Source organism: Nicotiana tomentosiformis, chromosome 11, assembly GCF_000390325.3.
Source record: "Nicotiana tomentosiformis chromosome 11, ASM39032v3, whole genome shotgun sequence".
Taxonomy (NCBI): domain Eukaryota; kingdom Viridiplantae; phylum Streptophyta; class Magnoliopsida; order Solanales; family Solanaceae; genus Nicotiana; species Nicotiana tomentosiformis.
Genome location: NC_090822.1, coordinates 58,323,526 through 58,333,791, shown reverse-complemented (window position 1 = coordinate 58,333,791; position 10,266 = coordinate 58,323,526).

Here is a 10,266-nt window from a genome sequence, read left to right as displayed (position 1 = left end):
ATCAATAAGTCATTATTCCCTCTTGTCCGGTAAGAACCATTGGTTGTTCAAGAATGGTTAAAAGCATTCTATTCCAAGCAAACCTTATCCAAAACCAATCATACTAATTCCATGTCCATATACTTTGCCTCATGTAGTACAAGCTTCTCAACAAACAAGTCACGCCAAATTCCACATGGAACCTCAAGCAACGTGATTTGCACCATATATGAAATAATGCAAATGTGAAACATCTATGAGAAAGCAACTTATTATCCAATGACTTCCCGTACCGGTGGTTTTCTAACTCAACAAGTCATAACATCTTGTTTAAACTTTCTATTATGCCACAATTAAGCAAACTCAACAAAACCCAAACTGAAACACATGGCATAACCACCACCATCACATAGTAGGTCGCCACTCTAACAAATCCAATGGTAGAAAATACCCCATATAACTATAACTCTTTTTGGATGACACACCCATATGACACCTCACACTGCATAGGCCATTTTGACCTGCCATAAAATACACATCCTCAATTGTCCAACTAATACATGCCCAACCTGATTCCACATTCTTCTGAAATACTAGTAATCCTCCCACCAGCTAATAGGGACCCAATCTAACTTCTACTCATAGTGTCACGTCCCAAAATCCACCTAGTCATGATGGAACCTAACCCAACCGACTAGGTAAGCCAAACAACAACCAATACAACTCTAATGAATATCATATATAATCCATAAATAAAATAGCAGAGTTTCCATACTTTAACCCAAGGATTGGTAGTATAAGTCATGAGCTACTAAGACTTTAGATTTACAAAGCAAGTGCGAAAATAAGTACAACATCTGCTTGGAATATGCATAACAAAGTACAAATCTAAAATTACCAAGGACAAGTGATAGCTATAACCGAAAGAAGGTAAATTTTCAATGCCTGCTCCCATATTTTCAACAAGGTAAATTTTCAATGCCTGCTCCCAAGGGGTCTTGATTTAAATCCAATATAATTACTCCTAATACCTGTAAAAGGTGGCATTTTTAGGAGATAATTGTTGGCCAAATCATACCTAAGTGGGGCCCACACCTACTTTGATAAAGATAATTCAAGTATGACGTATAAGCATGCTAAGGCTACCATTTTAACAGCACATGAATTGTGCCTATTTTCATGTCAATTTACCATTTTACATTCATCACAAACTTATCCAACCCCTATAGCAAAGAAAATTCCAACTTCATGTTCATAGAACTTTCAGAAAACACTACGTAGCATATCAAAAGGGACTAAATCTTGAGACGAAAAATGGAAAATCTCAACATGACTTCATATGAATCCTTATAACGCTACAACAACATGAGATGCGATTCTAAGAGAGCACAGTACAATCTTTATCAAGAATATCATACGGATATTTCCCTTCTTTGAACCGCCGTTACGTATTTTTTGCAAAAGACGTGGGTTAGAGGGATTGTCAAGAGAATCAGTTCAGGTATGTTCAGGCTATCCCTTCTTTCTGTTGGCATGATTCATACGATACAGACGAAATGAGCAAACACACAGTTTTCATAAATGACTATATTCATAGAAGTACTAGGGATGCCTATGTTCTTGATTCCCCATATGAATTATTATTATATCTTTTGTTCATGGGTCTCAGAAAAATACATAGTTGATAAAGTTTATCCGAAAGGCATATTGATCTTATGACATTCCGAGAAGTCTTATTAAAGCACTTCTTATTCATTTTATGCATTTATATATCTACATTGACCCATGACCAGATGGCATTATATAAGCGTATATTATATGTATATGGGATATAAGAAAATGTTACGGCGTTATATACGCACCACAACCTGATTAGCTGGTATACGTTGATGATTTGCCCACAGTGGCCGAGATGATATGATGGGATGCCCTCAAAGGCTTGGTGATGTTATGAACGCATATACCTATGCATGGTATGAAATTTAAATGCATATGCATGACATTATAAATATGAAATGATTCACATAGCTATTCAGACTTACATGTTGAGTCTTTTATTTCATGTTTCTCTATGTCTTTTATTTACTGATTTTCATTCCTTACATACTCGGTACATTATTTGTACTGACACCCCTTTTGCCTGGGGACACTGCGTTTCATGCCCGCAGGTCCCGATAGATAGGTTGAGAGTCCTCCAAATAGGCTATCAGCTCAGCGGAAGGTGTTGGTATGCTCCATTTGCTCCGGAGTTACTTATTTGGTCAGTATGATTTGGACATGTATTGATTAGTATGGTGGGGCCCTGTCCCGACCATTATAGTATTTATCTACTCTTAGAGGCTTGTAGACATATGTTATGTACGTGAAAGACTGTATGGCCTTGTCAGACTATGTTCAGTATACGAGTGATCTTTTTTTGTCTTATAGGCTCGTACGTCATATGTATAAGTCGGTATATCACGTTGAGTACTCCGTCATGCTTTATTCTAGTTATCTCATGACAGCCGTTTTGGTTCATTTATCTATGATAGTATTATACGAAAACATACATTACGTTGGTACTCAGTTGAGTAAGGTACCGGGTGCCCGTCGCGGCCCATCGGTTTGGGTCGTGACAAAAGTGGTATCTGAGCAGTTTCGTCCTATGGAGTCTACAAGCCTTGTCTAGTAGAGTCTTGTTTATGGGTGTGTTATGCACCACACTTATAAGCAGGAGGCTACAGGGCATTTAGGACTGTCACTCTTTCTTCTTACTCTAGATCGTGTGGTAGAGCTCACTTGTAAGAATTCAAACCCCTAAATTCTATTTTATTCGTAATAAGACGATACTTATATCCAAAGGATAGTTGGTAAGAGATTGCATGTAGTGGTGGAAGAGTAGAGTCAGAGGAACTCGATTTTGCATCATGCTTATGATGAGTAAATGTGAGGTCTTCAGCAGATCATGTGTGTACTAAGATGTGTAAGCTTCTTGATAAGGAGCCTTAAGGTAAGAATATCTATCCACCCATATGGTGAAAAGAAATGAGAGATTCAGAAGGTAGATACAAGTTTCAACAAGTACAAGAAGCAAGGCGAAGAAAGGTACGAGGCACCCAGTTAATGAAGCATTATGAGTAAGATGTGATACATGAGTGACAATGGTAGATCAAAAAAATGACAGTATTACAGAGTTTGTAGTCAAGGGAAGGAAAAAATAAGAGGTGACAAGCCTTGAGACAACAAAAGAGTACAAACCATAAAGTCATACCCTCATTTTGAGAAATAAGTTCATGACTCTACCGTGATTACCAAAAGGAAAAGTTAGACCTAGAGTAATAGAAATCGGCATGGGCTGGTGAACAAGATAAACTAAACATGAATTAGGGATAGAGTAATTTCATAATAGTCGGCATCCTGAGAATTTCAAAGATTGCATTCCGGCGATAATATAATCGACGACAGAAGAATAACCTTTAAAAGGCATTTAGGAAGACGCTTCCCTAAAGCAAGCAATGTGAGCAAAGTTAAGCTTAAGGGACGATGTGTGCCGGTTACACTAGGTGTCACCCTCGTGAGTAAGGAATTTTGTTATCCTTGGTACAAGAGGATTACCGCAAGGTGGGTAAGGGTCATCGATAATTTGAAAGGATGCTAAAGATGAAGAGGTAAAATATCTATAGGTAGATCGTCGTAGCTCTAAATCTTAGTACTCCTCTAAAGAGGGGATATGGAGTGATGTGGCATTAAGTCAGAATTAAGTGGTTCTAGTAACTATGGAATGGTAAAGTAAGAATGCGATAAAAATGAGAAAGGAAGGAGATTGCACTTCTCCTAATCCTACAAATATGCTACGATTCCAGAACATTATGCAAGCACGACGTCAAGGAAAGGAAGTAAGGGTTCCCGCCCGGGATGTTATTGATAAATAAGGAGCCAGGGCAAGAGGTAAGTTAAGACAAAGGAAATAACCCAAGAAAGATTACACAGAATATTGATATGAGAATAGGCCAAGGATTAGTTAGTAATTGATTCAGGAAGAGCCTAGTTTTGGCTAGACAAGAGGATATAGACAAATCAACAAATCGTGCAAGATAAACATAGTGAACCCCAACATGCGGAATTCAGTCTCGCAGATATGACATCGTGATCCTTGAGAAATATTTGGATAGGAGTTGGGGTAGTTAAAGGTACCGTATGAATGTTACGAAAATAAAAGAGAGTGCCACTGGGAAGACAGTAAAAATATCAGTTCAGAAGCAACCCTACAAGCACAAAGGCGTGGAGGTAAGTAACTACTAATAATTATAGGCAAGGAAGGACATCAAAAATTCCGTCCAGTATACGATGTGATATGCTCGCAGCTTTACAAGAGTCAGAGGGTCCTCCCTAAGTACTACAATGAAAGACTAGCTGAGGAAATAAGGAAGAAGGCTTCAACCTAAGCATAAATAACTTGAAGAAGCAATGGTCATGTAAAAACAGTCTCACTACAATATTGTATGCACTCTATAAGAAAGTGGCACCTACCGTGGCTAATGAACGGGAAGTAAAATCAAAAGTAGGTTTCGAGATCATATGAGTTGCACGAAAACTCCGGCATGCGTGAGAACTAAGATAAGCTAAGTTTGCATGCAACAAAGGGGACAGAAAGACCAGGAAAAGTAATAGCTTACGTTTAAAGAAAGCTGAGATTGAACGAAAGGAACAATTCGATCAACGATCCAGAGTTATCTACATTATAAACGCACTTAATATTTCGGAGTATTATCCATGCAGTATATATGTTGACAATCATACAGCTGTAGAAGAGTCCGGTATAAGTTAAAAGAAAGAATTGAGTCCAGGTCATAAATAAAGGATTGAATTGTTAGAAGATTGTTTCATGGATATTCCATAATGCCCATGAAAGGCTAAAGTAATAACTAATACCATGAGCCGCAGATCGGAAGATATATTAAGCCTACTTAAAAGTTAATCAGAGGGAAGAGGAAACTAAAGAGTTACATCAACTAAGTAAATCAGGAGTCTGATTATTGGACCAAGAAAATTATAGAAATCGTGATTGAGAACATTGCAGAATCACTCTTAATATCAAAGGTACAAGAGAGATACTACAACAACCATATTCTATAACGGCTCTACGAGAAAGCCAGTTAGAGAGTACCGGCCTCAAAAGAAGTCAGTATGAAGCTCCCACCGGATTGTGTGTGCACCAGAGGTGCAAGTATTATAATAGAGCTTCAAGTTGTGGATGTAAATTATACCTATGTGAAAGGGAGGTCATGAAAGAGAAAGAAGATGTAATGCGATATTTTAAGGTAAGTAAGGTAAAAGTGAACAACGTACGAGATACTCAGGTGTAGAAGGTTGTGAATAATCCATATTTCAGATAGAGGGCTGGAAGCGTTGGGATTTCGTATCCAGGAATGATAGCGCCGTCGTCAGTGGCATATTTTCCAGCCTATGGTTTCTAGGTATTGAGAGGTTTAGTTAAAAGACTAAAGAAGAGTTTGAGATGATGTGATGTCTCGCTTGATGTTTCAGAAATAACATAAGGAAATCTATGGTGCTAGCAAGTTGAAGGAAGGTTGCGAGTAGTATAAATGGATATGTGTAGATCGCAAGATAAAGTATGGTAGAGCGACAAGGTTTTAGGAAGACATGAGTAAGGACAAGGAAAGGCAAGTGAGAAGGTGACGAAAATGGATAAGTCCTCGGGATTAAGCCCGTGAAAATAAGAGAGCTAATGGTTTCTCTAAGTTACAGAAAGCTCAGTATAGCCTGAATAAACTCAAAGTAGTCTAAGACTAATAGCATTTAGAAGAGATGGAATGCTGCCCTGGTAATATAATGAGGGTGTAATTGTGATAGATAAAGGATGACGTTTTGGCCTTCGATTGAGTAATGATTTGAAGAAAAAAAAAAGGGGGATTTCATGGACGACACAGAATTAGAATATGCCCTAGACCTGAGCCCTAATGGCAGTGTTACATAAGATTTCAAGTTATCAGTGGTAGATTGTAGATAAATATTGAGGTGAATCAACAATGGATGGATAAAAGTTACAAAGTATGAGATGAGATTAGGCTGTCATTCTTAAGAGGAACAGTAATGAGAAAGCATTAAAGGGCTTAGATTTATACATGTGTGATAAGCAACGAGAGTAACCTGGAGTTTGGTAGTAGAACTCAATAACCTGGAGTTTGGTAGTAAACCGAAATAAGAGTTGTGGTATAGTATGACCTACTTAGATGTAGTAAAGCTAATGACGCACAGAGGGATAACTTGTCATAATTCTGTATATGTTCACAAAGTGAAGCCTAGAGATTGGCTAAAACCTAAAGGAAAGAGGAAAAAAGTGTCGCATAGGCGCACATACAAAGTTAGAGTCGTACAAGTTGCATGATAGGAGATAGCAACAGCTACGAGACTGGGAAGATTCCTACCACAAATCGTGGTGTGAAAAAGAGGCCTAAAGGAGAGTACAAAAGCATTCAGAAGATATAGGTTATGGAAATGCCCTGGCCTTTGGACTTATTCGCAGAACAGTTGCCTAGATGGCAAGGAGAGTACTAAAGCATTCAGAACACATAGGTTATGGAAATGATAAGTGCATCACTCAACATTTGAGGAAGAATGTTACAAAGGGGGGAATGATATTACACCTCGTATTTTCGTACGTGATAGTACCCCATAAGTAAATTGAGATAAGCTCATAAATGAGATGTTACATCCCACATTTTCGCACATTAAAGTTTCGTCGTAAGTTAATTAACGTAAGCTCGAGAATGAGATTATTTTTGAGGTTATAAGTATTATGCAATTTCAAACAGGTTCGTGAAGGCGAGAGAGTAAGAAAATCAAAGAAGATGAGTTTCGTCAAAGTTTGACATTTTGGGATAAATACGGTCCAAGCTATAATACCCGATATTTATGGACTAGTGCCATACAAGGTACCACATGACCATGATAGTATGATATATAAAGTGTGTTAAAAGGGAGTAGTATTTTTAGTAATTTGAGATAATTCTTAATTATGTTTATAATTGGATAATTATTAATTTTTAGTGGGAGATTAAGTAATAAATTAAACTATTTGGATAAGCCTTGTTAGCGTCCTAACTGGCAGCCCAAGGGGTCTTGATTTAAAGCCCATATAATGACTCCTAATACATGTGAAAGGTGGCATATTTAGGAGATAATTGTTGGCCAAGTCATAGCTAAGTGGGGGCCACACCCACTTTGATAAAGACAATTCAAGTAAGATGTATAAGCTTGCTAAGGCTACCATTTTAGCAGCACACGAATTGTGCCTATTTTCATGTCTATTTACCATTTTTATTCATCACATTCTTATTTAACCCCTATAGCAAAGAAAATTCAAACTTCATGTTCCTAGAAATTTCAGAAAACACTACGTAGCATATCAAAAGGGACTAAATCTTGAGACAACAAATGGAAAATCTCAACAAGACTTCATATGAATTCTTATAACGCTACAGCAGTGTGAGATGCGATTCTAAGAGAGCACGGTATAATCTTTCTCATGAATATCATACGAATTTTTCTCTACTTCGATCCGCCGTAACGCATTTTTCGCAAAAGACGTGAGTTAAAGGAATTGTCAAGAGAATTGGTTCAAGTATGTTAAGGCTATCCCTTCTTTCTTTTTAGCATGATTCATACGATATAGACGAATTGAGCAAATGCACAGTTTACATAAATGACTCTATTCATAGAAATACTAGAGGTGCCTATGTTCTTGATTCCCCCGTGTGAAATATTATTATTCATGGGTCTCAGAAAAATACGTAGTTGATGAAGTTTGTCCGAAAGGCATAAAGATCTTAAGACATTCCGAGAAATTAACGCACTTCTTATGCATTTATACTTATACATTGACCCATGACCAGATGAGGTTATATACACGTATATTATATATATATGGAATATGGGAAAAGGTTACGGCGTTATATACTCACCACCACCTGATCAGCTGGTGTACATTGATAATTTTCCCACAGTGGCCGAGATGATATAATGGGATGCCCTCAGAGGCTTGATGGTGTTATGAACGCATATACCTATGCATTCTATGACATTTATACGCATATGCATGACATTAAAAATATGAAATGATTCACATAGCTATTCAGACTTTTATATTGATGTTTTTACTCCATGTTTCTCTATGTCTTTTATTTACTGATTTTCATTCCTTACATACTCGGTATATTATTTGTACTGACGTCCCTTTTGCCTGGGAATGCTGTGTTTCATTCCCGCAGGTTCAGATAGACAGGTTGATAGTCCTCCAAGTAGGCTATCAGCTCAACGGAAGGTGTTGGTGCGCTCCATTTGCTCCGGAGTTGCTTATTTGGTCAGTATGATTTGGACATTTATTTATTAGTATGGCGAGGCCGTGTCCCTATCTTTATGGTATTTATCTACTCTTAGAGGCTTGTAGACATATGTTATGTACGTGAATGACTATATGGACTTGTCGTCCTATGTTCAGTATATGTGTGATCATTTTGGTTTTATAGGCCCGTACGTCATATATATAAGTCGGTATATCATGTTGAGTACTCCCTCATACTTTATTCTAGTTATCTCATGATAGCCTTTCTGTTTCTTTTACCTATGATCGTATGATACAAAAAGATATGTTACGTTGGTACTCGGTTGAGTAAGGTACCGGGTGCCCGTCGCGGCCCATCGGTTTGGGTCGTGACAAAATGCAAAACCCAAATCAAACACTAGCTAGTTTTCCTCATACCGTGTGTACACCATCAAGAAAGAAACATGAGAGGATGAACCTAGAGGGATGGATCTTTATCCACATGCTGCATGGACAACTCACATGCTGCACTGATAACTCACGTGCTAATAATAACAATAGCTCGGATTTGCACAGGCAACTCACGTGCCAGCGTAACTCAACTTCACGGACAACTCATGTGCTTTCACATCTCTACCACACAGACAACTCACATGCTACCTGTCCAATCCATTTCATACACAAAGCAGATATACAAGATTACATGTACTTGAATAATGGATATCAAATTTCATACTCATGAACTAGTATAAGTGACATGCCAAAGTGTATGCATGTGCGAAGTATGGTACCATAGCTCAAATCGCGAAATTACATCATGAAAGTAGCAATTATCAGGTTCAATCAGGAGATTAACTTCTATGTAACCTTGAACATGGTTTAAATAGCTCACAAAGGGGTAAAAACATAAGAAACATAGTAGCGTGAAGCTTAGCAATTAATTCAAGGTATATCATGCCTTAAGCACTACCCTGAGCATGAATAAGTACCGCAGAAAATGCACATGAGCTCAACCCCACACATGTGTGCCACATATAGCACGTAGCCATGTGCCTCAACCAAGTTTAGGTAAGATACTTACCTCAAATAAGACAAATTGATACTCTAGAAATGCTATCCCGCATGAATCGACCTCCAAACGGCTCAAATCTAGCCAAAAGCAACTCAAAAACATCAAATAATGCCATAGGAATCAAACCCAAATGATAAAGATCGAATCTTTAATCAATGCTCACAGTCAACAAAAAAGTCAACCCGAGCCTGCACCTTGGAACCTGACAAAACTAATAAATTTTGATAACCCATTCAAATACAAGTCCAACCGTACAAGTTTCATCAAAATCCGACTCTGAATCGATCTTCAAAACTCAATTATCCACTTTAGAAAAGATTTGACAAAAAACCCCAATTTATTTTTAGATTTATCAGTCAAATGTAAAAATGAAAGATAGAATCATGAATAATAATCAGAACCGAGTCAAGAATGCTTACCTCAATCCAAGTAGTGAAAATCCCCTCAAAAATCACCCAAATCCGAGCTCCCAATCTCAAAATGGTATAAAATGAAGACAACGTCCGAAATCTCACTTAATACTGCCCAGTGATACACTATGCAATTGCGACTCTCTGATACACGATCACCAAGCATGGACAAAGATCAGCCTCCAAAGTACCTTACGTGAATGCAGCATAAACCATGCGATCGCGAAGTACTACATCCCCTCACCATCGCGAATGCGACCTACCTTTGTGAACGCAGAAGCAAAAAGTCCCCTGCCAGCTCTAGCTCAGCGTGAACGCAAGACACCCATGTGAACGCGACACCCAAGGAAGCAAACATATGCCAAGGCGACATAGCCCGACAAACGCAAAGAACAACAAACCCAATAGACAAAAACACTCTACGCATCGCGAATCCACTCTTGCGATCGTGAAGCTCAACTAGAGCACCATAAAACCAGTAA